The 26,552-nt window shown below is 41.3% G+C and overlaps 2 long non-coding RNA genes across 2 annotated transcripts; both read right to left on the bottom strand.

Moving 5' to 3' along the window:
- Positions 1 to 3,210: 3,210 nt before the first annotated feature.
- LOC309645403 lies at positions 3,211 to 12,382 on the bottom strand. The gene is made up of 2 exons (XR_014254871.1): positions 10,249 to 12,382; positions 3,211 to 9,772 (listed from the first exon to the last, which is right to left on the bottom strand). It is a non-coding gene; the product is annotated as an uncharacterized lncRNA (long non-coding RNA).
- Positions 12,383 to 12,426: 44 nt separating this feature from the next.
- On the bottom strand, positions 12,427 to 26,169 carry LOC309645401. The gene is made up of 2 exons (XR_014254869.1): positions 24,247 to 26,169; positions 12,427 to 24,210 (listed from the first exon to the last, which is right to left on the bottom strand). It is a non-coding gene; the product is annotated as an uncharacterized lncRNA (long non-coding RNA).
- Between the last annotated feature and the right edge of the window lie 383 nt (positions 26,170 to 26,552).

The following is a 26,552-nucleotide window of genomic DNA, read 5'->3' as shown; positions in this document are numbered from 1 at the left end:
TTTTCAGTTACATTTAATCTGCAGACACTGTAGAATTTTCTCTCAAACATTTTAGATTAAATGACAAATTTGATTTGGTTTATATTTATATCTTACCTGTCTCTATGTAATTTTTTTAAAGATATGAAATAGAGTTATAGCAACTTTTAATGTTCTTGTCTACTAATTCTCACCTCTGTGTCAGTTCTAGTAAGTTTCAACGGATTGATTTTTCTCCTCATTATTTTATGTTTTGTTTGCATGTCTGTTAATTCTTAATTGAATGGCAGGCATTATGAAGTTTACTATTGTTGAGTGTTTGATCTGTGTGTATTCAAGTAGGCAGGTAGATAGATCTTTTGAATCTTGCTTTTAAGATATGTTAGACATGACCACAGCAGTGTTTATTGTAGGGCTAATTTTGCCTCATTTCTGAGGCAAGACCCTATGTTGAGAAGAAAACTGAGGACCTATTTGAGTTCAGCAAGGAAGAGTGCTATAATCTATCAGCTGTGTTTATCATGCACAGAGGATGGGAATGGCAGGACATTTACTCATTATTTGTAACTCATATTATAGACAGTAATGTGCTAAAGAACAAAGAATGAAGACAAAAATGAATACCTTGAAATTTCCCCAAGAAGTTGGAATACTCCCACTAGGAGGAGAGCAGGAAAGATGACCGAAGATATTATCCACATTTTAAAGAAAGTGAGGTTCAACAATGTTAAATGACTTGTTTAAAGTCAATCAGATTTAAATGCAAGAACCAAAGTTTGCGTCACATTTAGACTGATGTTAACTCCAGTTAAAAAATTGCCAATGTAGTAAGAGAGATGGCAGAAAAATGACTGAGTTACTGGGTTATTTGTAGCCTTACAGGAGTTTTTCACTGTCCCCCAACTACATTATGTGGGTCACTGCTTCATTCAACCATTCTAGGTTAGGGCCAGACCTGGAAAAGGGAAGCTGAGAAGGTAAGAGATCAGCAATGTATGGGTCTGATGGGTGTGCCAGGACTTATAAAAGATAAAGACGTAAAGGAGATGCATAGGCATTATTTTTAAAGGTACATCTGAGCTCAACAGGAAGGAATGCGCTGAAAAATTATCAGTATATGCTTTGAGCATGGTGAAAGGGAGATGAGGCAGTGTAAATAGAGGTCATTATGCCAACAACTTTCCAAAGGTCATGACTAAGACCTTGGTGGTATGAAATCCTGCTGGGCATATTTTTTGTTGTTGTTTGTTTGTTTTAAGTCCAGAATCTCTAGGTGAAACCATTCTTCCCACAATCTGAGTGTTCTTAGTGAGACTGTTGATGTCAGTCCCTCACTCCCTTGTAGGTGTGATTAGTCTGTGGGATGAGCCTATCTTCATAGAACCAATCAGAACCTTTCCCTGGAGTGGATATACAGTTGCAGAGGGATAGAGGACCATCTCCGTCTAGATCTAAGGTCAACCCAAGGCAGGACATTGGGTCCTGGAAGAATGGAACATTCCCACATTCAAACCACACACATCGTCATCTCACTTTTTATAGGGGTCCTTCTTAAGAACTCCCAAATTTGAGAGTCATTTGGGGCAATGTGATTGTGGAACACATTCCCATAACCTTGCCCCGGACTTTGCCAACACCACAACCGACATTAGAGCACACGTCAAATCAGAGACAATATAGTGTAGCCTATAAGAGTTGGGGGCATACGGTTTAAATGCTCTTTGATCTTTGATAAGTTTGCTTACTTAAAAAACTTGTTTTTAAGTATCTACTATATTTCAGTGACCATTTTAGATACCTGCAATAAAACGATGAACAAGACAGATAATCTCAGCTCTCAAGGAACTTCTCTTCTGGTTAGAGAGGCAGAAGTCGTATAAAAAATTCATTAATTCAACAGCTACACATCTCTGTGCCTTGTTTTCCTCCCTCATCCGTGAAATGGAGGCAGTGACAACATCCACCTTTTTCATAAGAGTCAGATGTCCTACGATGGAATTAGTTGGAGAGATCCCAGCTCATTTATCACTGTTTACCATTGTTCCCCATGTACATTCTCCTTAAGAAAGGCGGGATTCTAGTGGTCCAGGTCAGTGAGTCCCTGGATCTCAACATGCCTGTGTCAAAGAGTTCTGCAAGAGTCTGGCAGAGGACAAGCCGTCCTTCCTGTGCTCTGAACACAGACCCCAAGCCAGGTATACCTAGTCATGGTCCTCCAGGATGCACACAAATTCCGCCTTCATTTTTGACTTGCATCTCAGAGAAGGCAGGAGAGGCCCTGGGCATCAACCTTGCCATTCAGCCCCAGCTCATTTGCTGGTACTGCCTTCCTATGTCCCTTACCTGGAGGGCCTGGGAGCATTGTGTGCAGTGCCTAGAGGTGTCTAGATGTACCTCCAGGTTCAGACATTACTATCCCTGCTTTTCTGGTTTTCATTTCCTTTTCTTGTCTGCTAGGCTTTTGAAATACATATTGCAGCCACTTGTTGCCCTGTTTTCTAAGCTGCCTTGAACTGCTGCCAGGAGCAGTTGCCAGAGGAGCAAATGACTAAGTCACTCTCCTTTCAGCCTCTGGCAGGACTGGGAATTCACTTGGGGATGGGGGTGGGTAGCAAAGGCCCAGCCATCCTGAACCAATCAGGAAACCACAATAAAAGTCCCGACCAGGGAGTCAGTCACTCACTCTCAAAGCCCAGAGCTGAGCTCAGCTTGGAGGTGACGACCAGTCTGGGATGCTCTGGTTTGCTCCTGCGGAACCACATAAGAGGCAGAGAAATTGGGCAGAAAGGCAGACCCATCAAAGCCGCCTTCAGGGGATCCCAGGGTCAGCAGGGAAGAGATACTCACTGTGTTTATGAGCCAGGAAAGACCACAGAAGAGCAGAAAAACAACAGGATATGAATCAGAGCAGGCAAAGCCAGGTGAACTGGATTATAAATAATAATAATAAAATAGCTAATGCCAACAGAAAACTTACTTTGTGCTGGACCCTATCCTAAGCACTTTAAAAGGACTAATTCATTCAGCCCTTCCAATAACCTTATCTGGTAGGCTCTATTATTCCCATTTTCAGAAGAGGAAACAGGCAGAGGGAGATTTTAGTTGGTGTACTTGGTGATGGCCCAATGTTTCCCCACTGAACCTCTCTTACCTAGACCTTTACAATGTTCGCCTCTTTGGTCATCCTGCTTTCTATATGCTTTTCCCAGATGGTTCATTGGTTGATATGTACCCAGAACTTATACTGAGTTTTACCACTAATTACATGAGGTTGGAAGTGGATCCTTCCCTGCTGCAGCCACCAGATGAGATCTCAATCCTGGCTGACACTTTTGATTGTACTTTGAGACACCATGAAGCCAAGGACCCATCTAAGCTGTGCACAGATTCCTGACCTTTAACTGAATGCACCTCCATCAACACTTAGAAGGAAATAAAGGGGAGATGCTGTACTCATACCAGATAGCCTTGGTCATTTTGTAAAAGCAATTGCTCAGGTTATCTGCTGAAAGTGAGATAGGAAGAGGCTTCCCAGAGTGCCAGTGCTGTCAAAGACAATGAATCGTCAGTAACTTTCACGGATCCTCTCCTCGTGAGAGCTTTTTATTCCTATCTGTATTTACAGATAAAGATTACAATGTTCAGAGAGATGAAGTTACCAGCTGATTGTCGCTCAGGTCAAACATGGCAGACTTGGGAAACCGACCCAGGTCCTAGAGTCATGGAGTCACACTGATGTTCCGGAAGCTTTTTTGGGAAGATGCGTTCTCTGCCAGAGCTGTTTTGCTGCTTTGTATCAAGAGTGCTTTAGAGACTGTTGTAGCGGGCATGGTGGGTCTAGTCTCAGAGGAGGAGAGGAGGGAGTGGGATATAGACACAGGCAGAAGAAGAAATGTTCTTTTGCTGAAAGGACATGAAGTAAACTAGTGTAGTCAAGGGAAGTCTTTCAGGAGGTGGAAAATACCCATTGTACAAATGTTGTAACTACTGGAGCATCTGCACACAAGAAACCATGGGCTTCCCGGAGACTTCAAAACAGACAGCTCAGTAGAGAGAGTGGTAGTGATGGGGGATGAATGACTGTCTCCAATTACAAGGCAGATCGTGGAGTAAGATGGTGAACAAGGATATGTAGGCCAGGGATATGGGAAACCTGCCCAGTGCACTCCAACAAGCTTAATGTAAATGTTCATAGATTGACGGAATCTTTGTGACTTCTGGATAAGGCATCACCAGCTCTGAAAGAAGAGCCTTCATTTACGCTTCCATCTTTATGAGCCAAGCGGTTGATACCAAGTTGTCAGGAAGAATTTAGGCTTTGAGTTCATTGTTACCACTGCTAGCTCAATGCCTACAGCGATCCCGAGCTAAAATGGTATGATGCCTAATGGTTCAGAATTTGCACATCCGTCACAGGGGTCTACCAGGAAGGGCGCAAGAGTTTCCTAACTTTCAAGAAGAGTGATGGTGTGCTCACCTTGACTTTCCAGGTCTGGGTAGGTAGGCATAAGACTCCGGGGTACCAGCCCTCTATGATACTAACAGAACTGCTAAGAGGGCAGCAAGTATGCTTCTTTTATCATTTTTTTCCTTCTCAATGCCTGGCTGTGTGTTTGGCAACTAGCAGGTGCTTTATGAACATATGTTGAGTGAATGAATGAGTGTGGGTTTGATCGTGCTTGCTCCGTGGTTCAGTCGTCTTGCAGTCTCTTTTAGATAAACACACATTTCGAATTAGACAGCACATACACATTTCAGAGACGAAGGGTCTCGGAAGTCCAACCTCCACACGTAAACCCTCCTCTCTCCTGGCTTCACTCCCCACTCACAGAGGAAACCAACCTCCTCTCCTACTCCCCCTTCACACAAGAGGGAGGCCAGCTCTAACGGCCTTGGCCCCAGTTTGCTTGTATAATTAATGTGGGATTTTTCCTTCTCTAGTAAAAAATGACCTTGTCAAGCCAGAGATGACAAAATCTTGGTTACTGAGCGATTGTGGGCTCCCTGCTGGGATGGCATCCCGGGCCCTGCAAAGAGAAATCTAATAAAATCTGTGTCAGGGGCTCCCTGGGTGCCAGGTCCCCTGCTGCCTGACCCCACGATCCCAATTTATTACCCAAACCCAAGAAAGCAGACAAACCTCACTGGCTCCAGACAGGAGACTTCCAAGTGGGAGCTAGTGTGGCAGCTGGGACTAGATTTCAGCAAAAATGACAAGGGAAATGACAGGAGGTGCCAGCCCGGCCAGGGAGTCTGGGGAAGCCCTATTCAGAGCATCCTGCTGCCTTGACAGGCCGATTTTAACTTGGTGGAGGTATGTGTTAGAATGGCCCATTGGGAAAGGAGGCAGTCTCTTCTCTTTGCACTGTTATTGACTGGGACATGGACCACGTGCTTTGCATTAGTCATGTTCCTGGGAGTCAGCAGGCGTCAGCAGAGGAATAGCCAAATCATACTATTTGCAAAGGGAGTTTCCATTTTGTAAATTGAGCACTTCTTCGTATGCCAGGGAGTTTTAAATATACTGTCGCTACTTACCCTCCGGCACGGTCAAAACTCCCTGTGATGGGAGATACCGCTTATCATCACCCACTAGCTTCACCCCTTATTAGTTGAATGACCAGTTACCTAACTTCACCTACAAAATGGGATAAGAGTATCCCTCTCGTAAGTCTGCTTGTGAGGATTACAATATAAGAAAGCAGAATCAAGCCACAAAAACAATAGCCTTTCTCTATAGCAGCAAAAATCAACTAGATGAAAAGAAAAAAAAATAAAGAAGAAGAAAGAAGAGTCTATTCCAAATACGCATGAGAATTCTGAAGTGTCTAGAGATTAGCTTAACAAAGAATGCATGGAACATTTGGAGAAAATGTTAAAACTCTATTAAAGGATATAAAAGATGATTCGAGGGATATTCCATTCTTACGAAGGAGATATGTTAATATTGAAAAGATATCAATTATCTTCAAATTGAACTGTGAGTTCAATGCAGTCTCAATAAAAATTCCAGCTAGATATTTTTAAGGATCTAGAGACAAGATGAATGCATACAATTGTATATGGAAATATAAAAGTCCGTATACAGCTAAGTGAGTTTTGGAAAAGAAGAGCAAATAGGAGAGATATGCTGTACCAAATATTGAAATATATTACCAAGCCATAGAAATAAAACAATATGGTGGAGGCCCCCAAAATGGATACATACATGGGTGGGACAGAAGAGAAAGCTCTCAGTTCCCCAACCAGGGATTGAACCCGGGCCACGGCAGTGAAAGCCCAGAATCCTAACCACTAGGCCACTACGGAACTCCCAAGTGGGTAAAGTGTTATCCATCAGGTTTGACTGATGGTTCTGGAAAACCTGACTCACTATATGGATTAGGGTGGATATGCCTTCACTATAAATAAAAGGGTCCCCAAGATGGATTAAAGGCCACAAGATAAAAGGCCAAACTCTAAGGTTAATCACAGAAAATACTCTTATTGTGACCTAGGAGTGTAGACAGATTTCTTAACCAAGTCTCAAAAAGCCCAAATCATATACTGTCAAAATTAAGAATTCCTGAGTATAACACATGACTGACATGATTAACAGACAGTTAACAGATTGGGAGAGATTACTTGAAAATTGCTTGCAAGTTTTAAAACTGAGAAAGGGCTAATATGTAGACTACACAAGAAACTCCCACACATCATCAAGAAATAGAGAACAAAGGCAAAAGGCATGAACAAGCAATACACAGAAAAGGCAGTGCTAGTGACCAATGAATATATAAAGAGATATTGAAAGTCATGACTAAACAGAGAAATATGAGTGAAAAAAGCAACAAGATACTATTTTACCCCATCATATCGACAAAAATTAAGATAGCTGGGTCATGTTGGGAGGGATGTGGGTAAACATCTTTTGTTTCTATGAACTGTTGTCAGAAGAATAGACCGATGCAACCATTCAGAATAAAACTCCAGCAATTCTTTGTCTACTCCATTAGGCTGCAGTCTCACTCTCGTTTTTACAGTATATTTGAGAGAAAATGTGACACAAGTCCACAAGGGGACATACAGAAGATGTTCATCACAGCCTTGTTTGAAGCAGGACTTGTCAAACTATGGCCCTCGGGCCAAATTTGGCCACACCCATTTATTTGTGTACTGTCTATGGATGCTTTGACGCTACTGCAGCAGAGTTGAACACTTGCAACTAAGACCTTAAGGACCACCAAGCCAAAAATATTTATTATCTGGATCTTTGTAGAAAAAGTTTGCCAACCTTCAGATTAAAGTATCAGGGAAGTATTACAGGCCACCTGGGAGTCCCACTGCTGAGGGAAAAGTTAAGTAAAATATAGTGGACATGTACTATGGAATACTATGTGGTTCTTATAAGCCATAAACTGTGTGAGTGTATACCTACAAACATAGAAAGATCTTATAAAAATGATGCTGCTTGTATGAAAGCAAGAACCAAGTTCACAGTACTTTAATTTTTATGCATTAAAAAATACCTGCATAACAATAACATTACACATCTTGCAAAGACATACACAAGATCGAGATATAATATCAAAGGCATTATGATTGCTAAAATGAGGAGTGGGGACACATGAATAAAACAGAGCACTCTTTGCATGAGTCTGATGATAGAGGTATGCTATGAAACAAGAAACATGGTTTGTTTATGCCCCCTGCCTAAGATCCAGGAAAGTAAATGTGGAAAGTGCTTAGCACACCATTCAGCACATCATGAATTTTCAGGAAACATTCATCCTCATCCTCATCATCATCATCATCATTTTATTATTAATCTTTTAAAAGTCAAATTCTAACCATGGAGATAAAATTAACGAAGAGCATGCATAAGATAATCCTGTCTCATCAGTGAATCCAGAACTAAGAGACAGACAGTAGCTCCTTTTAGAGGAACCCTTTAGTGGTTACAAGGAATCCAGTTTATGGCTAAAACTCATGAATTGATGGGGAGGGAGAAAAGAGCTTGTTTACTGTTGTGGTCATTGTTTCTGCTCACCAGCTATTTCTAGCTCTTTGCCTTCCAGATTGCATGTTCTTGTCTTCATTTTGGTTAGTTGGAGCCATGCAACCAGTTCTGGCTGAGGAGTTGTTTGTGTAAGTGACATGTGCCACCTTTGGGCCAGGCATAATTGTTCTTTCTAGACCCTCCAGAACTCTCTTTCCCACTGGCAGAGTGGCTAGCTGCATTTGAGATGGTGGTTGCTTCATAGTCCCTGGGAGGCTACAATGATTAGAGGCCCCCTGCAGTCCCACAATGAATATGTTGATTGAAGCCGCTGAGATTCTTGGAGTTGTTTGTTACCCAGCATAGCATAGCCTATCCTGACTGATACACCTTCCAAATCCTCAACATGTGTTGAGGCACTCACAAAGATCTAGACACATAGAGTTGGAAAGACTCAGAGGCCAGGTGATCCAACCCCCCAGCATGGGCTGAGTGGATAAATGTGTAGAAGAGGGGACCCAATATCAATAAAGAAGAGCCCACATCCCCCACAAAAGCTCCTATCATCTTAATTCACCTCTTATTGTTACTGAGATTCTTCTGTTTGGGGCCAAATTCCCCATCCTTGCCACTTCCACCCATTTGTATTAGTTCTGCCCTTATCACTCTTTCACATAATAATCCTTCAGGTAGGGAAGTATGGCAGGCAGAATTCTGGTGCCACAAAGATGTCCCCATCCTAATCCCCAAGACCTGTGAATGTGTTACATTACATGACAAGAGGGATTTTGCAGATGTGATTATGTTAAAGATCTTGAGATGGAAGAGTATCCTGGATATGTAATCACAAGGGTCCTCATGAGAGGGAGGCGGGAGGGTCAGAGTCAGACAAGAGGATGTGATGACAAAAGCAGATGCTGCAGTGATGTGATAGCTGGGAGGAGGCCTGGAGCCAACGAACCCAAGCAGCCTCTGGAAGCTGGAAAAGACAAGGGACTGATTTCCCCTTAGAAGCTCCAGAAAGAGTTCATCCCCGCCAATACTTTGATTTTAGCCTATAAACCCATTTCAGACTTCTAACATCCAGAATTCTAAGACATAGATGTGCATTGTTTTAAGCCACTAAATTTGTAGTAATTTGTCACAGCAGAAACAGGAAAATAATAGTGAGATTAGTTACATTATTTCTTTGCATTTTCTGTTTCCAAATGAATTGCTTTTTGCTACACCTGGCTTCATTTTTAGCATGATTTCCTGATACTTTAAAAACTTGGTTTCACTATCTAGTTTGCAATAAATGGGATCCCTGCAACTTTGGCTTCATTTTTATTCTGGTTGTGACCTAACAAAGGAAATATACAGCAAAATTAGCCCTACCCAGAGCTAGTCACTGTGTAGACCAAAGCCACATAGACTGTGGGCAGCTTATTGAATTTGGGGTTTACACAGACTCTAAATCCTTTTCAGAGTTGATTTGGGGACTATTTAGATCCATCTTCCCAACCCCATAGTTGTTCAGTTGCTTCTTTTGGAATTAAACAAAGATTTTACCAATTCCTTCAGATTACTAAGTATGAATTCGTTAACTCATGAGTTGTGTAAGTTGGTCAAAACGAACTACATGTAATAGTCTATGTTTCCGCTTTAATGAGAACTTTGACAAAACTTACCAGATCTGAGAAATGCAATGGCCTTCCCTTTCAGAGTTGACAACCAAATCATATGAATATCTAATTTTTCTTTATTGATTGGTATGTTCCAGGCCCTTTGCTGAGAACCAAGCAGTTATGGCCTTGTTTAATTCTCAAAACAGTCCTATGAAGAAGGGACTATTATTATTGATGTTTTATCGTGGAGAAAATGGCATTAAGAGATGCGTAAGCATCTCACAGCCAGGGGGTGAGGGAGCTGGGCTGAAACCTAGGTGTCTGAGTCTGCAGATGGTGTCTTAAGTTCATGCTGCAGTATCACCCATAAAGATATCTGTGTGGCCCTCACTGGCCTCTGGCTTGGATTTGTCTGATTCCGGGTCCAGAGGCAGCCTGGAATGTGTGGACACTGTCCTTGGAAATGAAAGGGCTTGTCAGCTCATTTTTGATGGATCACATTTCTTAGAATAAGCATAAAGTAAATATTTTCCATTTGCTGAGTGATATTATCATGCCTCTCTGGGCTAAGCTTCGGAGGGGCGAGAGGAAACAGGTTTCATGGTTAGAGCCTGAGAAATACCTCTCAGGCAGTCATGGGTGAGGGGTTAGTAATGGGTGATTTCGGCCCCTATTCATGCTTACCTGGCACAGGAAGCTCCGGTGGTTTGGCTCAAATTCTTAACAACAAGTTCTTCATGTGTCCCCTTGAGTTGCTGGTCTGGTGGAGAATTTCTCTGACAGAATTTGTTCCAGGAGAGACCCAGCTGCCCTTGACAGCAAAGGGAGAAAAGAGAGACAGAAGCATAAATCTCTGGCTTTCTGCCTCTTTCTTAGGAATCTGTTCTCTTCAGCCCAGATGTGTGGTAATGAGTAACTAGTGAGTTTCAAAGCCTGGATGAATAGCATACCCCTGAGCAGACACGTGGGACCCCCCTGAAGAGAGAACTGTCCCTTTTGGTGGAAACTATCTATATCCAATATTAAAAATTACATGAGCCATTATCACATGAAAAAATGCTCAACATCATTAGTCATCCGGGAAATGCAAATCAAAACCACACTGAGATACCACTTCACACCAATTAGGTTGGCTATAATCAAAAAGACATTCAATAACAAGTGTTGGTGAGAATGTAAAGAAATTGGAACCCTTATACACTGCTGGTGGGAATGTAAAATGATGCAGCTGCTTTGAAAAACAGTCTTGCAGTTCCACAAAATGATAAACGTGGATTTACCGTGTGACTCAGCAATTCTACCCCTAGGAATATGCCCAAGAGAATTAAAAGGGGTTGGCTAGATGTAGTCTCTTGGGAAGTCTCAGTCATCTTGATAATCAGTGTCCCCTGTAACCCTCTGCCCTACCCCTGTTTATTTTATGCCGTATTCCCTAGTGATAAAACTCTAAGATGAACTACCAGATGCCCACCTCCTTCCCTGCTTCCCGCTCGGGCTCCCTTATCTAGTTGTTCTGTCTGCCTGGCCCCTGAAAGCATCTGCATTTGTGACTAACTCCTCCAATCAGGGAGAAGCATTTTGTGGGACATAACAGAGGGAAGAGGGTGCACTGACTGAAGCAAACGCGCCTAGAGTTGGCAGCTCTCAGAGATCTGGCATGCTCCTCAAGAGAGAGTCAAGAGTCACGAGATATGAATGGCAGGTGAAACACCAGGAAACAAATTTCAGGGAGCAATAGTGGAGGCAAAAACAAAAAACAAAAAAAAATCCAAAAACAAATGTTTCCAGCATAAAAGTGAGAAGAGTCTAACCCTCTGGGCCCAATCAACAACGAACCTTGGTGGAAGAGAGCTGTGAGTTCTAGGAATAGCAAAGTATGAAGCCGCATACTCTTGGGTCTTGGGATTTAAACACTGGGACTTCTGAATGGGTTTTGATTCCTTGGAGGGCCTTAGGAAAAGTGGCAATTCTCTTTAAGGGTTTTCTATATTTGTAATTATTACCTTCAAGCAGTGTTTATAGTCAGCCAAGAGGTGGTTCCAAGCAATTCATCAGACTTGTCTGCATGGGTCTGAAATTAACTCACAGGCAGAGCTAAACTTCTGTTCCATGGGAATGCTGGATCACATATTTATCAACCTGAAAGTATCAGTGAAGTGTTAGTGGGTATCCTCTAATTCCACATGCTGCTGTATCTGACTGAAAGAATTCTTTCTAGTTGTTTTACTCCTTTAAGCTTTGTTTTCTTTGATAAATGCCTTCTCAAAACCAAAGGCAGCTAGTATTCTGCAATTTTTTCTCCTTCCTGACCATTGAATAGTATTTCTAAGACTTACTACATACATTGTTTATTTGCGTGTAGGGGATGAGTTTTAAATTTATATCAATCTGATAGATTTGAACCTGTTTTATCGTTTTCTATTTATAATTCATTTTCTTTGTGTGCCTCTGCCCCCATTTGATTTTCTATTTTCTCTTAGAATATTCTAGCTTTTTCCCCTTTTTCTCGCTACTCGTTTGGAAGTTATATGTTGCTTATTATTTTAGTATTTATCCTTAAAGTTTTTAACATGCCTAATTATCTTAAAGTCTCATGTTAGGCAACTTATCTCCTTTCTTGGCATCAAAAAGACCTGTGAAACTCTTTAACTGGGGTTTTTCCATCTTCATCTTCTATACTACTTGTTCCCAGTATTTTACTTTCTCCCCATTATCAGCTATCCCCTAAAAAAGGCATTATTATTACAATTATTAGATTTTAAAGCAAATTTTAAAAGATTTCCATTAAGTTTACCATACCAGTTTCTTTCTTAACATTGCTTCTTTTTTTTTTTTTTTTTTTTTAATACTCAGGGATACTTTTTTTTTAAATTTTTTTTATTTATTATGTTTATTTTTGGGTGTGTTGGGTCCTCGTTTCTGCGTGAGGGCTTTCTCCAGTTGCGGCGAGTGGGGGCCACTCTTCATCGCGGTGCGCGGGCCTGTCACTATCGCGGCCTCTCTTGCTGTGGAGCAGAGGCTCCAGACGCGCAGGCTCAGTAGTTGTGGCTCACGGGCCCAGTTGCTCCGCGGCATGCGGGATCCTCCCAGACCAGGGCTCGAACCCATGTCCCCTGCATTGGCAGGCAGATTCTCAACCACTGCGCCACCAGGGAAGCCCAACATTGCTTCTTATACTCTACTTCTTCCTTCTTGAATCAATTTCCATTTTTCTGAAGCGTGAACTAGTAGAAGAAAGAAACAATTTATGACCTGTGCTAAACACATAATATATCCATCATCCCCTGTAATTGTATCAACGTTTCTGCAGAATATGGATTATTATCCCCATTTTACAGATGAAAAAAGAAGGACGTGGAGAGGAAGTTGACACGCTTAACAAAAATCACGGAACTGGTACATTTTAGATGCAACCAGATGTTCTGTTCAAATACATCAAGGAAGCAGCATATTTGCAGTCAAAATGAAATATCTTAGACTAATCAAGAAACAGTTATGGGGTTTGGAGTACTTGTAGGCAGACCAGGGTACTTAAAATGAAGCGATTTGTACAAGAAACTTACAAACCATCCATTATCGCTGAAAACTTCATCAGCAGAGTGTTTTCCAAGCCTGAGGGTTAGATCCGGGCTGTAATTAATCTGGAGCCAGGAAGGGTGCTGTGATAGGGGAGGGGAGGTAATGGTATTAAAATGGCCAGCTTGACTTTACTCTTAACAAATAGCTGAGTCTTACAAATAAGGAGAAAATGTTTGGGGGGTAATCTTTTAAAATTCTTAGCTACATAGGTTTTTTTAAAGACTTCATTTTTTGTTTAGAGAAGTTTTAGGCTTACAACAAAATTAAGAGGAAGGCACAGAGATTTCCCATATATCCCCTGCCCCTACACATGCATAGCCTCCCCCATGATCAATATCACTCACCAGAATTGGACACTTCTTTTTTACCAGAGATGAACCTACACTGACCCATCATAATTACCCGAAGTCCCTAGTTTCCATTAGGGTTCACTCTCAGAGTTGTACAATCCATGGGTTTGGACAAATGTATAATGACACATACCCAACATTATAATACCATATAGAGTATTTTCACTGCTCTAAAATTCCTCTGTGTTCATCGTATTCATCTTTCTCCTCTTCTCACTGCATAGGTTTTTATTTTAAGTTTTTCAAAACATATCTGTGTCGGAGTGTAGGAAAAACACATTACACCAAAGCTCGTTCAGGGTGGATACATGTTGGCTGGTGATGCTTGCGCAGATAACATTATGAAATTAGTGAAGAACAGAAAGAAGACATTAATAATTTGTCATCGTCTGTCATTGCCTTTGGTGGTGTTTGATTGTGACTTGAAGCCCTTTGGGGGTAATTATAATAATAACTTTAAAAATTCAGCCAAATCAATGCTAAACAAGCAGTTCATAAACCGAACCCCACCAACTGTTAGACACGCAGCACTCAAGATAACACGCTCAATCTGTTTATGGAATCCACACTTCTCAAAAGCATGAGGTTCACTTTTGCAATTAAAGCTAAATCATTAAAACTGCAGCCTGTTGGTGGTGACACCTTTTGCAGCTCAAATCCTCTTTAAAACAAAACTTGCAGTCATTAGAATGTTGACAACGTGCTGAAAACACCCACATCCACCCTCCCTTGGTGCCCTATTCTTTCTGGCTTGCACTTCAGCAAGTTGACACCTGGCTTTACGGGCAATTTTAGGAGGCTGTTGATTCTGGCAACCACCCATCCTCGGGTGAGCTCGAGCAGAGATTTTCTTCTTCCAAATGAAACATATATCTTACCTAATTCAAGTGGCTTATGTGCGGAAGTTTCAACATCTGGGGGGTACTGCTGCTCACAGGCCCTTGAATGGTGTGAGAATCCCAGAGTCAAGAGCATTGCCATCACTGAAGGGCCAGACCACAAGGTGCTTCTAATTCTGGCCAACGTGTGACCTCGGTGACACGACTCAGTCTTTCTCTATCTTGGTTTGTTCATCTGTAAAATGGAATTGTAATACCTACCCCATGAAACTGTTAAACAAGTTCAGAGAAGACAAGTGAAGCTCTTACTGAATGATCAGTAGATGTTAATTATCACCTAGTTTCTAGTCGCTGAATTAGCCAGCGCTTGAGGTCAGCATCAGATGGGTCAATGTCAAGGCAAGGTTAGGGCAAGTGGGTAAATGTTTCAGTACCAGAGACTCTTGTCACTTGAGTTTTTTTAGAACAGAATTGACTTATTCTCATCATATTAGTACTTTACTACCTTTATTACCAATGGTGATTGATAATATTATAATATTGATAATGTTAATAATTCTAAGAAATAACCGACTAGCTGCAATATTAAAATTTAAACAAAGTTAGAAGTAAATGTGCCCACTTGCTCATTTAATTTTACCCTCCATAGCAACACTCTCAGTTTATGGTGCCTCATCTCCCTGACTTTACAGACATAGCCATATCTTCATCTATCCCCATGTCTATATCTACATAACTCATCTACATCTTTTTTTTTTTTTAGACAGTAGTCATCTTTTCTTTTTTAAATTTATTTATTTATTTTTGGCTGTGTTGGGTCTTCGTTTCTGTGCGAGGGCTTTCTCTAGTTGCGGCAAGCGGGGGCCACTCTTCATCGCGGTGCCTGGGCCTGTCACTATCACGGCCTCTCTTGTTGCGGAGCACAGGCTCCAGACGCGCAGGCTCAGTAGTTGTGGCTCACGGGTCCAGTTGCTCCGCGGCATGTGGGATCTTCCCAGACCAGGGCTCGAACCCGTGTCCCCTGCATTGGCAGGCTGATTCTCAACCACTGCGCCACCAGGGAAGCCCTCATCTACATCTTTAAACATACATTTTGCCAAGGATCATGCAATACACAGTGACCTATAATTTGCTTATCTGGTAACATCATGAACATCTTAACCTACTGTACACACAGATCTTCCTCGTTATTGCTAATGATTGAACACTAGTCTAATCTTAATCTGAACTTTCACCTGGCGATATTTTTTTTCTCTGTGGCTTAATTACATTTGTATGGTGGTCGCAAGAAAGTTGCAGATGAAATAAGCATCAAAAAATCTACTTCTTAAATGAAGTGTGTTCATCAGCTTCACGAAGGTGAGAAAATTAAGCTGCTTTCTGTTGCTCAGTTTTTTGGTGTTCAAGCTTCTTCTCCTTCTAGATAGATTAATACTTTGGTCTGCTGGACCAGTGTGGACAATGCTAATGGACTTGGGAATGATGTCTGGGAATGTAGCTCCTCAGGTGAAAGTTCATCTAGGCTAAAGTTTCAGGCTGTCCATATCCAAAGGTTTGGGAGAACTCAGTGTGGCAGAGCTTAAACTTCTGTAAATCCCAAAGACACTATAACAATTTACCCTTTCCAGAGTTTGCAAAATATGCTTAAATTCAGAAATTCACTCTTATGTTCCCTTTATTTTACTTGAACTTGACAGACCCTGACCTCACATTTGGGAGTTGAAAAATATGGACCTAGTATACATTATGACTAATTCCCACTGAGGATTCTAGAGAGGGAATGCACGTACCAAAGTTAATATATGTTATCTTTGGAAATGCATGAACAATAGCAACCAGAAGGTCTATTACACTGATGACTCATGAGGCAATGAGGAGGAGGAAGAAGAGGCGGAAGAAGACAGGAAATGGGATGGATCCTTCTAGGGCACTGTGCTGTCCAATATGAGAGTTGCTAGTCATATGTGGCTAGGAGACACTTGAAATGTCACTAGTCTGTATTGAAATGGGCTGTAAGAGCAAAATGCATACAATGATTTCAAAGATTTAGTATGAGAAAAGGAATGTCAAATATATCAATAATGTTTATATTGATGTCATATTGATATGATTATATTTTGCATCTAGTGGGTTAAATAAATGATACTATTAAAATTAACTTTACCTGTTATTTTCACTTTTTAAATGTGGCTACTATAACATTTAAAATTACACAGGTGTTACAATAGCCAAGACATGGAAGGAACCTAAATGTCCATCAACAGATGAATGGATAAAGAAGATGTGGAATACTACTCAGACATAAAAATGAACGAAATAGTGCCATTTGCAGCATCATGGTTGAACCTAGAGATTATCATACTAAATAAGTCAGACAGAGAAAGACAAACACCATATGGTATCACTTATATGTGGAATCTAAAGTATGACACAAATTAACTTATTTACAAAACAGAAACAGACTCATAGACATAGAAAACAAACTTATGCTTACCAAAGGGGAAAGGGTGGTGGGGGAGGGATAAGTTAGGAGTTTGGGATTAACAGAGATAAACTACTACATATAAAATAGATACACAACAAGGTCCTACTGTACAGCACAGGGAACTATAGTCAATACCCTGTAATAAACCATAATAGAAAAGAATAGGAAAAGAATATACCAAATATATATATATGTATATGTGTATAACTGAATCACTTTGCTGTACACCAGAAACTAACACACCATTGTAAATCAGCTATACTTCAGTAAAAAATTAAAAAGTAAAATAAAATAAAATTACATATGTGGCTTACATTATATTTCTACGGGCAGTGCTGCTCTATAGCTTTCTTTCATGAAGAGATGAGGACAGTTTCCTACTTGTATGTAAACAGCATCTTTAGTAGAATAAGAATAGTTTATGCATTACTTATTTAAATGTCTCCTAAAATATCAGTTTCCCCCAAAGCTTTCCTCATATAGCCTTGCCCCTGCTACACACTCACGAATTATGAATTAGTGGATTCTAAATGGAATTAGGCTTGCCCCTCAGAGCACATGAGATGAAGGGAAATTAATGTGACTCATGTGTAAGATTAAGTTTGATTTAGAAAACCAATGATTAACATGACAGCCCCCTTCTCTAAATATACAAAGTGGAAAATCAGACTCAACAATCTAAATGGATAGAACCTATCATTCAGAGAGGTCTTGGGTATTGATGGAACTGTGGCCGCTGCTACCATTCTGGCACCTGTAAGTGCACACAGGTGTTATGGTTTTTCCATCACAGATGCTTCCTTCACCCCCATGAGATGGTTCAATGGGAGGGGCCAGTGGAGCTCTCTCTAGGCACAATTGCAAGAGCGCATAGACTGCGTGGAAGTGAGTGGGTTCCTTAGGTCAGGCCCAATGAAGTTGCCTGCCTCTGTGCTCCCCATCACCCCATTACATTGAGAACCTAGTCAAAGGACACTCCCTTCCCCGAGCTTGTAGATCCTGAGCTTATTCTGTGGGTCCTCTTCATGCCTACACCTCCGTGCACGTAACAGTGACCTAGAAGCCTGGCTGTGTGTTGTTTGGGGAAGGAGACACTTGGCTTAATGACATCCACAGCCTATTGCCAACTGCTAAATTGCAGCGCTGTGGGCCAAGACTGAGGATACCTGTTACCGTAAGACCTCTTAACACGAGAAGGCACGCCAACGACACAGCTCTTGGTCAGAAACTACAACCAGAGGCAAGTCAATAGTGGTGGCAGAGGGAAAGGTTCCAGGGCCCCAAAGACAGCTATGTTATTGCACAGCCTTATCTTTAAATACTCCGAAAAGTAATGTGCAATGTTCCCGAAAGCATAAATATGATGGTCCAGGGGGTCAGAGGCAGAGATTATAAAGGGCTGAAGCCGTATGTATGCTGGTGAAGTGGAAAGGTGAGCCTTGAGAGGGGTTCAAGCAAGGAAAGGAAGGTGGAGGTAGGAGGCAGTGTTATCAAAATAACATTGATGGCAACCACTGGACTACCGTGTCCATACTTTGCATCAGAGACTATAACTGCTTCACATGTGCACATTGGCTTATATAATCTTTGGAACCACTCTGCTGTTGTTCTCTCCATTTGAGAGACAAGGGTGCTGTGGCTCGGGGTGGTTGAGTGAGTTGCCCACTATCAGAGCCAGTACGTAGGTAGACCCTGGATGCAAACAAAAGCCCGCTTGATTCCAAAGTCTCTGAATTTTCCACTGTGCCAAGAGGCCAAATCATGAACACGTCCTGTTCTCTTACTCTTCACAAGGTCGAGGATTATGTGAATGCTGTCCACGTAATTACTGTAAAATCACTTCTGGCTGAGCTATGGTGAATAGCAAGTTGATTTTCACTTTGTAAATCTAGATCAGTGGCTCTCAACTTGAGACAATTTTGCCCCCCTCCCCCAGGGGACATTTGGCAATGTCTAGAGACAGTTTTGATTGCCACCACTGGGGTGTGGGGTGCTACTGGCCTCAAATAAGTGGAGATTCAGGGAGTTGCTAAACATCCTACAATGCATAGGACAATCCCTGCACCAAAGAGCATTACCCAGTCCCCAATGTCAATAGCATGGAAGTTGAGAAACTCTGCTACAGAGGAACGGCTTGGCTATCTATGTAATCACCTGCCTGGTCCTGTCCCACCCAGGCCACTTTACAGCTTAGTTGGCCATTTATTCATTCAACATATATTTATTAAGTGCAAACTAAATGGCCAACACTATATTGGTTTCTATAGACATACATTATTAAAAAACCAAATGATTTGATTCAATATTTGTCAAAAGAGTAGTTGAAACCCATAAGCTTCACGTTTAAGGGGTGTGTAATGGAGAAACTTTCTGTGATGAAGTGGTTAACACACCAATAGCTTTGAGAATGCAATACATTGGGTTAGCCTTTCAATGTTTTTAGAAAGATAAGGAAGAAGATTAAAGAATGTGTCCATATCAGTTACTGAATTTGTATTTGCAGTTAAATCCACACTTACTCTGTATCCTGTCACTGTAATGTTTTTTGTCTAAGCAAATGTACTAGAAAGCACAAGAGCTTTCCTATAACATTGAGGGATTTGTTTGAAATGTATCTGCAAAGAATATTGACTTGTAACCTTCAGATCTCTGTGTTAGCTATTGAAAATGATATTTATATGTTGGCTGGAGTGTTATAGAGAATTACATTTATTTACTTACAATTTAAATACTGTTTGTCATGAGTTGAAGTGTGCTCAACTATCTTGTGTTCATTAACCCATTGACTAAGACATCACTAAGGTTGTGAAAAACAGTGGTATTGGACTAGCAATACTCTTCAAGGCTTTCCTCCTTGCATCCATTTATACAAGTAAATATTCAAAAATACCATAAGGAGATTAATTTTTAAGGTATCTCATAATCTTCCACAGCACTAGGGATTCAATGGTTAGTAGAAATCAGACGTGGTTCTGAACCCAAATGTCTGACAAGGGGAGACAAAAATCGAGGAAATAATCCCACAAAGAACTAAAACTGCAACTGTCATAGATGCAATGACAAGGAGGTCCGGAGCACAATGAACGAATAAAATTGAGAGCATGGTCCCATCTGAAGGGCCAGGGGAAGCTTCTCTGAGGAGGTGGCAGGTGAGCTGAGAACTCATCAAAGTGGGCAGTAGTTACTCCAGGCAGAGGAAAGAGCTTGTGTAAAGGCCTGGGGTCAGGGAGAGTTTGGTGGACGGTGTGGCAGGAGCTAAGAGAGTACAGATGAGCGAGGCAGTGTGCGATGGACTTAAGGGGGCAGATAGGGGATGCACGTTTTGGGTCCAGGCAGGCCGTGTCACCGAGTTTATGTTTTCATCTTGCCATCAGTGTGGAATCACTAAAATGTCAACATCGGTAGGGCAAAGAGAGGAGTGCGCATTTTGAGAAGCTCTCTCCAGCCGTGGGGTGGTGAATGGATCATTATAGGAGCAAAGTGAAGGCAAAGAGGCCATTTAGGAGATAACTGTGTCAGTCAGTATAGAGATGCTGATGATTGGGTATAGGATGGTGGCAATAGAAATGGAGAAGGGTAGGTGAGTTTGAGAAAGGTTTGGGAGGTAAAATCCACAGGGCTTTATCTATAATGCTTAGGCTATGATGGGGGCAGATGAGGGAGATGGTGGTGTGGAGGACTTGCTCCTGAATTTGGGGGTTTTTATCTCATACACTGGGGACATTAGAAACTATGGCTGATGCTTCAGTGGACGGGTTCTGATGCACCTGCACTGTCTCCTATGAAAAGAAAAGGGGGAAAGACCTATTTCCCTCTAATGGTATACTTTCTTGCCAGGTGCTTGTTATGGCCTTTAATCCAGAGGAAAAGAGCCATCAGCTCTGAAACAGTAGGGGAAATCTGGGACATTTAAATATTTAACTCAAAGAATTTGAGCCCTGCCAAGTCTTAATCACAATGCAAACCTTTATGGCCCTATTTCCTTCTGTGCCAATAATGACATTTGAAACAGGAAGGAGAAATCTACTGAAAATCAAGATCGCCCTAAGTGAGCACACTGGACAGTGCTTGCTCGGCTGTCTGCTTCAGCTGTTAATTTGCACAGGAATAGCTTCTGGGCTGATTCTGTGATGGGTTTGTTGCCAAGATCAGCCATTTAAAGCTTGCGTGCATTTCTGCTTTCTGCACATGACTTATCACAAGGCCGAGAACGAGTGAATAGGTGCAGAAACTATAGCCCAAAGAAGAAGGAGATGGGACGATTGCCAGAAGCCAAGGAAAGGAGTAGGGATGACTAGAGGAGAGGTGAGGGGCATAGTACTCTTAGACGGAGGCAAGGTCTCAGTGTGAAGCCCAGACAAAGGGCAGCAGCACCCCAAGGGGCCGCAGCCTGGGTCTCTAAAAGAACGTTGGAGTCTAGCCTGGGTTCAAGTTCCAGCTCTGCAAGTTCCGAGCCTGAAGATAAGTCACTTCACCCTCTGAACCTGTGTCTTTTGAAATCATAATGTCTACCTTGCATGGTTATGAGAATGGAGTGATTTTGCCATAGATGTTGGGAAACCCTACACTTGCCTCCACGTCTGTTTAGCAAACATCTAGTTTTAAGGAATGAAAGAGTTCATATGAGAGCTTTCCTCTAGGTCCTTTTCTGGACCAAAACGATATGGGCCCCTAGATGTCCACAGTCTTGGGTTCAATGCGTTAGCTGATTTAGTAAGTTTCTCTCTTGATGCAAAGCAGCTGAGGTTGACATTTAGATGAATCTTCCAGTCTAACACACTCATATTTCTGAATCAGCCGGGTGAGGTAATGGGGTGTTAGTCACTTGCACACTGAGTAGTTAGGGGGTTTTAAACTACATCACTTCAATTTTTATTATTTCATCTGTTAAAATTAGGTTTTCTCCTGAAATAGTTTAGTGACAATACTGCTGGCCTTTCTTCCAAAAACCATAAAGATGGCCTCTTAAATTTAGAAAACGCTGAAATTGTTGGAAAGTTTTATTAAGCTGTTTAGAATTTAAGACAGCAGCTTACAGCAAAGCAGTTAAGAAATAAACAGCTTCTCAGGGTGTTTTCCAGTCCCTTCATGAAGCAATAACTCAAAGTCTTGTCACATTTGGAAAAGGAGACAGATCAGGTGTCTAAACATCCTAAGTGTCTTTAAGGAAAACACTTTTCCCTCTGGAACCATGAATCCAATGTTAACAACATGGTTGCTTGGTGAATTGTATCATAGCATTTTAGACCTGGGAAATACTTTACAAGTCATCCCTCAGTCATTTTCCCAAGTCAACAAAATTTTTCTTTAGTTTATAAACAAGGGGTAAAGTTTCCCTTGTAAAAATGTTAAAGGCTAATTGCATCCATTGCAATTAGTGAACAATAGTCTGTGTTTCGTTTCCAGTCTGCACTCCTATCTGTGTCTGTCTTGCCCAGATATCTGAAAAGACAACCACTTTCTCACCTGAAAAGATCTTAACTTTCTCTCTGACAGGATTAGAGTCTCTCTTCTCCCAAAGTTTATCTTTCTTATAACCTCCTCTGTGAGAATCTTTCCTCACCTTTGGCAAAACCATACTCTTACCTGTACTGGGTAATCTTGTGACAGTGACCATCCTTTTTCCTCTTTAGTATATTTCCCTTTGAATGAGTTCTTCAGTCTGAGGTCATATTTTGGGGGGGGGGGCATTAGGTGGACCATCAAGGCTAGCCATTAACAACATAGTACTGTAAGGTACCAAAGAGCTACTGTTAAAGAAATCTCACCTTACAGATGAGATAACCAGGGTTGAGAGAGGAGACACCATTTATCCAAGAACATGTAGGTACATAATGGCATAACCGAAGTCCAAACCAGACCTCCTGACTCTCAGTCCAGCTTTTCCTCACTTAGGATGACATGTCAACAAGTCTGCAATTGACCACCTTTTGTAAAAGAACATGGCTCTTGGTTCATAATAGACATTCACTGAAGTCTTATTGAGTGAATGAATGGATGCTGAATGAGTAAACAAGAATATTTTCTTAGGCATTTGATTTTAAGTAAAACATTCATGCCATGTCACATGGCAGCACTCATGATCAGCAGTCATTGGTCATATATGATTTTTGTGGAAGTTATCAGGGATAAAAATAAGGGTGTCATCCTGGAACTGACTAGAGATGGGTCAGTGCAAATCAGGAAACATCTGATTCTGCTTTGATTCCAAATCTTGTTTGCCACATCATCTAGTTGTGAATTTGGAAGTTAATTAATTTACTAACTCAGTCAAGGCCAATGATTCTGGAAAAGGTAAAACAGTGGTATTGGATTGAAGATAAGAAGACATATCTTCAATTTTCCTGCACTCCGTGGCTCAAGCTTGCCGGGGGCTTTCTATTCCTGCCCAGGAAACTGGGAAACTCTCTGTGTCACCTCCCAAAATTTCTCTCCTCCTTTGGCTTCTGAATATCCATTGCTCCCACTGATAGGGGTATTAATACTCCTTTACATCCGTGCACTCAGTGAAATCACTTGGAAATATTTTCCTTTATTTACAGAGGCACCTGCTTTAATACCTATAGACCCCTACTTCTCTCTCCCTAGAAAACAGGGGGCACACAAATGGATTTATTAGAACAAAGTTAAATGAGGTTGAGGACTCCTTCATGGAAACTTATCCCTATGGTATACTTCAAAACTACTAACAGAGGAGAGCTCTTAAAAATACTTGGATCTTTGCTAACAAAGAAAGAGGTGCGCAGTGCTGCTGTAAGTTGAGTGTAAAATGGCTTAATTAATGTTTACAGTCTGGGGGAGCCAATGATGGATAAATGGCTATGTTACTGGATAGATAAATGGATGGACTCTTGGGCAGAGTGATCTGTAAGCTAAAACATTTCTTATAACAACATGGAGCAACTGACTTGGCTTTTCAAAATGATAAGCCTGAATATTTTTCTTAAGGGCTAGGAAGGCAATGAGTTTGCCTAACCGAAACTTAGTGTCTTTTCTAGAAAATGTCTATTCTCTTTTACTTCCAGAAATTATATCCCATCCGCTTTGCCCCCCCCTGTAGTTTACTGAACTATGTTTATCTCTTTATGATGACTTGCCCATTTGTCCCCATGAAGCTATGAGATACTTGGTGGCAGAGACCACGCCTTCTTTTACAAACTTTCTATTTTTATTTTCACTTTTTGTTTTGAAATGATTTCAGACTTACAGAAAAGTTTAAAGAAGCGTATAAGTAATTTCCATATGACCTTCACCTAGATTATCTGCAAATGTTAAAAACTGACATTTCCTTTATTATTCTATCAATCATTCTATCCTATCTATCTACCTATCTACCTTTCTATTTATCTATTTCCCTTTCTATATCTATCTGTCTATCTATCTATCTATCTATCTATCTATCTATCTATCTATCTATCCATCCATGCACACACACACACATACACTTTATTCTGAAATGTTTGAATGAAGGATACCTCCTTGCCTCTAAATACTTCAGTGTGAGTTATCAAAGATCAAAGGCATTTTCTTACATAGTTCATTTATCAAAATCAGGAAATGGTCATTCATTCAATACTATCATCTAATCTGCAGCCTTATTCAAAGTTCAACAGTCATCCCACTAAATCCTGGGACCAATTCAGGATCTAATCTGGGCGCGCGTAGTTGCATTTAGTTGTCCTGTCCCTTTAATCTGTCTTGTCCCTTTGTTCTCCTTTAATTTGGAACAGTTCCTTAGCTTTTCTTTGTCTTTCATAATCTTGACATATTGGAACCGTACAAATTAGTTATTCAGTAGGATGCCCCTTAATTTGGGTTTGTCTGAGGTTTCCTCATAATTAGATTCAGGCTATGCCGTTTTGGTAGGAAAACCACAGAAGTGATGTTATGTACTTCTTAGGGCTTCATATCACGAGACAAATGATGTTGATTTGACACCCCCTCTCCCCCATTTTTTGGTGATGTTTACTTTCATTGCTTTATTTAGGTGCTGTCTGCCAGGCTTCTCCACTGTAAAGTTACTATTATTCTTTTTGTAATTAATTAGTATCTTGTGGGGAAATACTCTGAGACTATGTAAATATCTTGTTTCTCATAGTACTTACACCCACTAATTTTAGCATCCATTAATGATCCTTGCCTGAAACAATTATTATTGTAGTGGTAGCCAAGGGGTGATTTTCTAATTCCATCTTTCCTTCTCTATTTATTAGTTGGAATTCTGGCATGTCTTCTTCATCCATGTCCTCTTTGCCTAGTTCAGTCTGGTCCAAAGAAGGCATTATTTTGTGAGTTGTTTTAGTAGTTACTTACTTGGTGTTATCATTAAAATATTTGAAGCGAGGACATTGTTTTAAAGAGGAAATTCTGCCAACATAATAGGATGTGTTGTTCAATAAATTTTAAATGGATTGCAAGTTAAGTGGGTCTTTAAAAAATTAGCACGGATAAAGGCATTTTGCAAAATTTGTCAAAATAAACTGGTCCAAGACCCCTTTCCAAGCTCAGGAAAGGGTTCAGGGTCAAGTCTTCATTGTCTCTTCTCTCAGTGGGAGGGCATTGACTCTGTCAGAGATGGAAGACTGCGTCACATCAGGCACCATTTTTTGCTCATAGGTCAGTAAATTGCCCACGTGATACTTGATATTGTGATGACACAGTTGAGGAAGAGTGGGCAATCGTCACAGACAATTCCTACTAATTCTCTTTGTTCTTTAAGTTCATGGTTTTGTTTGTTTCTCCCTGATCCTTATACAATGGAGTTGATCTATATGCTGCCCCATTATCCTTTGACAGCATATTGTCACATTTAGGCATACATGATGGGGACCACAAGAGGGGTTAAGTAAAGCCATTTATATAGATGATCCAACTAACTTCTCAGAGTCCCACCAACGCCTTCTTGCCTGCCCTCCCTCTCTTTTCTCAAGTTCCTTGGACAGTGCCCCATTGTCCCAAACTTGACCCTAGCTGCTAACCAGTTTCCCCCATGACTCAGTCCAAACACTGCCCAAGCCTTTACCTTCACCCCTCTGGGGTTCTGCATCTGGGCAAATGGCTCTAGTTCCTGGCCAGCCTCTGACCTTTCTTCCTGGAATCCTCCACTGCCACATCTGTCAGTTTGAGGTCTCTGACCCCGTCTGGCTTCTCTTCTGGGCCACTGGCCCTCTCCCAAAGACAGCCAGTTAATGAGTTAGGGTCACATTGCTTCCCTGTCTATCCTGACTTAAAAAGGGGAAAAATCCATTTCCCATTTGGTTCTTCAAAAGAGACTAGAATTTCTCAAAAAGAATTTCCACTGAGAAATAAGGATAAAACAGAGACCAAAAGATTAAACAAGTAAACAGTTTTTTTCTTTTTCTTAATGAATTTATTTATTTAGTTTTGGCTGTGTTGTGTCTTTGTTGCTGCTCACGGGCTTTCTCTAGTTGCGGTGCGCGGGCTTCTCATTGTGGTGGTTTCTCTTGTTGCGGAGCACGGGCTCTAGGCACGAGGGCTTCAGTAGTTGTGGCACACGGGCTCAGTAGTTGTGGCTTGCGAGCTCTAGAGCACAGGCTCAGTAGTTGTGGTGCATCTAGTTGCTTTGAGGCATGTGAGATCTTCCCAGACCAGGGATCGAACCTGTGTCCCCTGCATTGGCAGGTGGATTCTTAACCACTGCGCCACCAGGGAAGCCCCAAGTAAATAGTTTAAAGAGACCCCAAGTTTCACACCAAGTTTAATTTTGAGCACGGG

This window comes from Balaenoptera physalus (genome assembly GCF_965194825.1).
Source record: "Balaenoptera physalus genome assembly, chromosome: 16".
NCBI lineage: Eukaryota > Metazoa > Chordata > Mammalia > Artiodactyla > Balaenopteridae > Balaenoptera > Balaenoptera physalus.
This window is presented reverse-complemented; position numbering and strand designations above follow the sequence as displayed.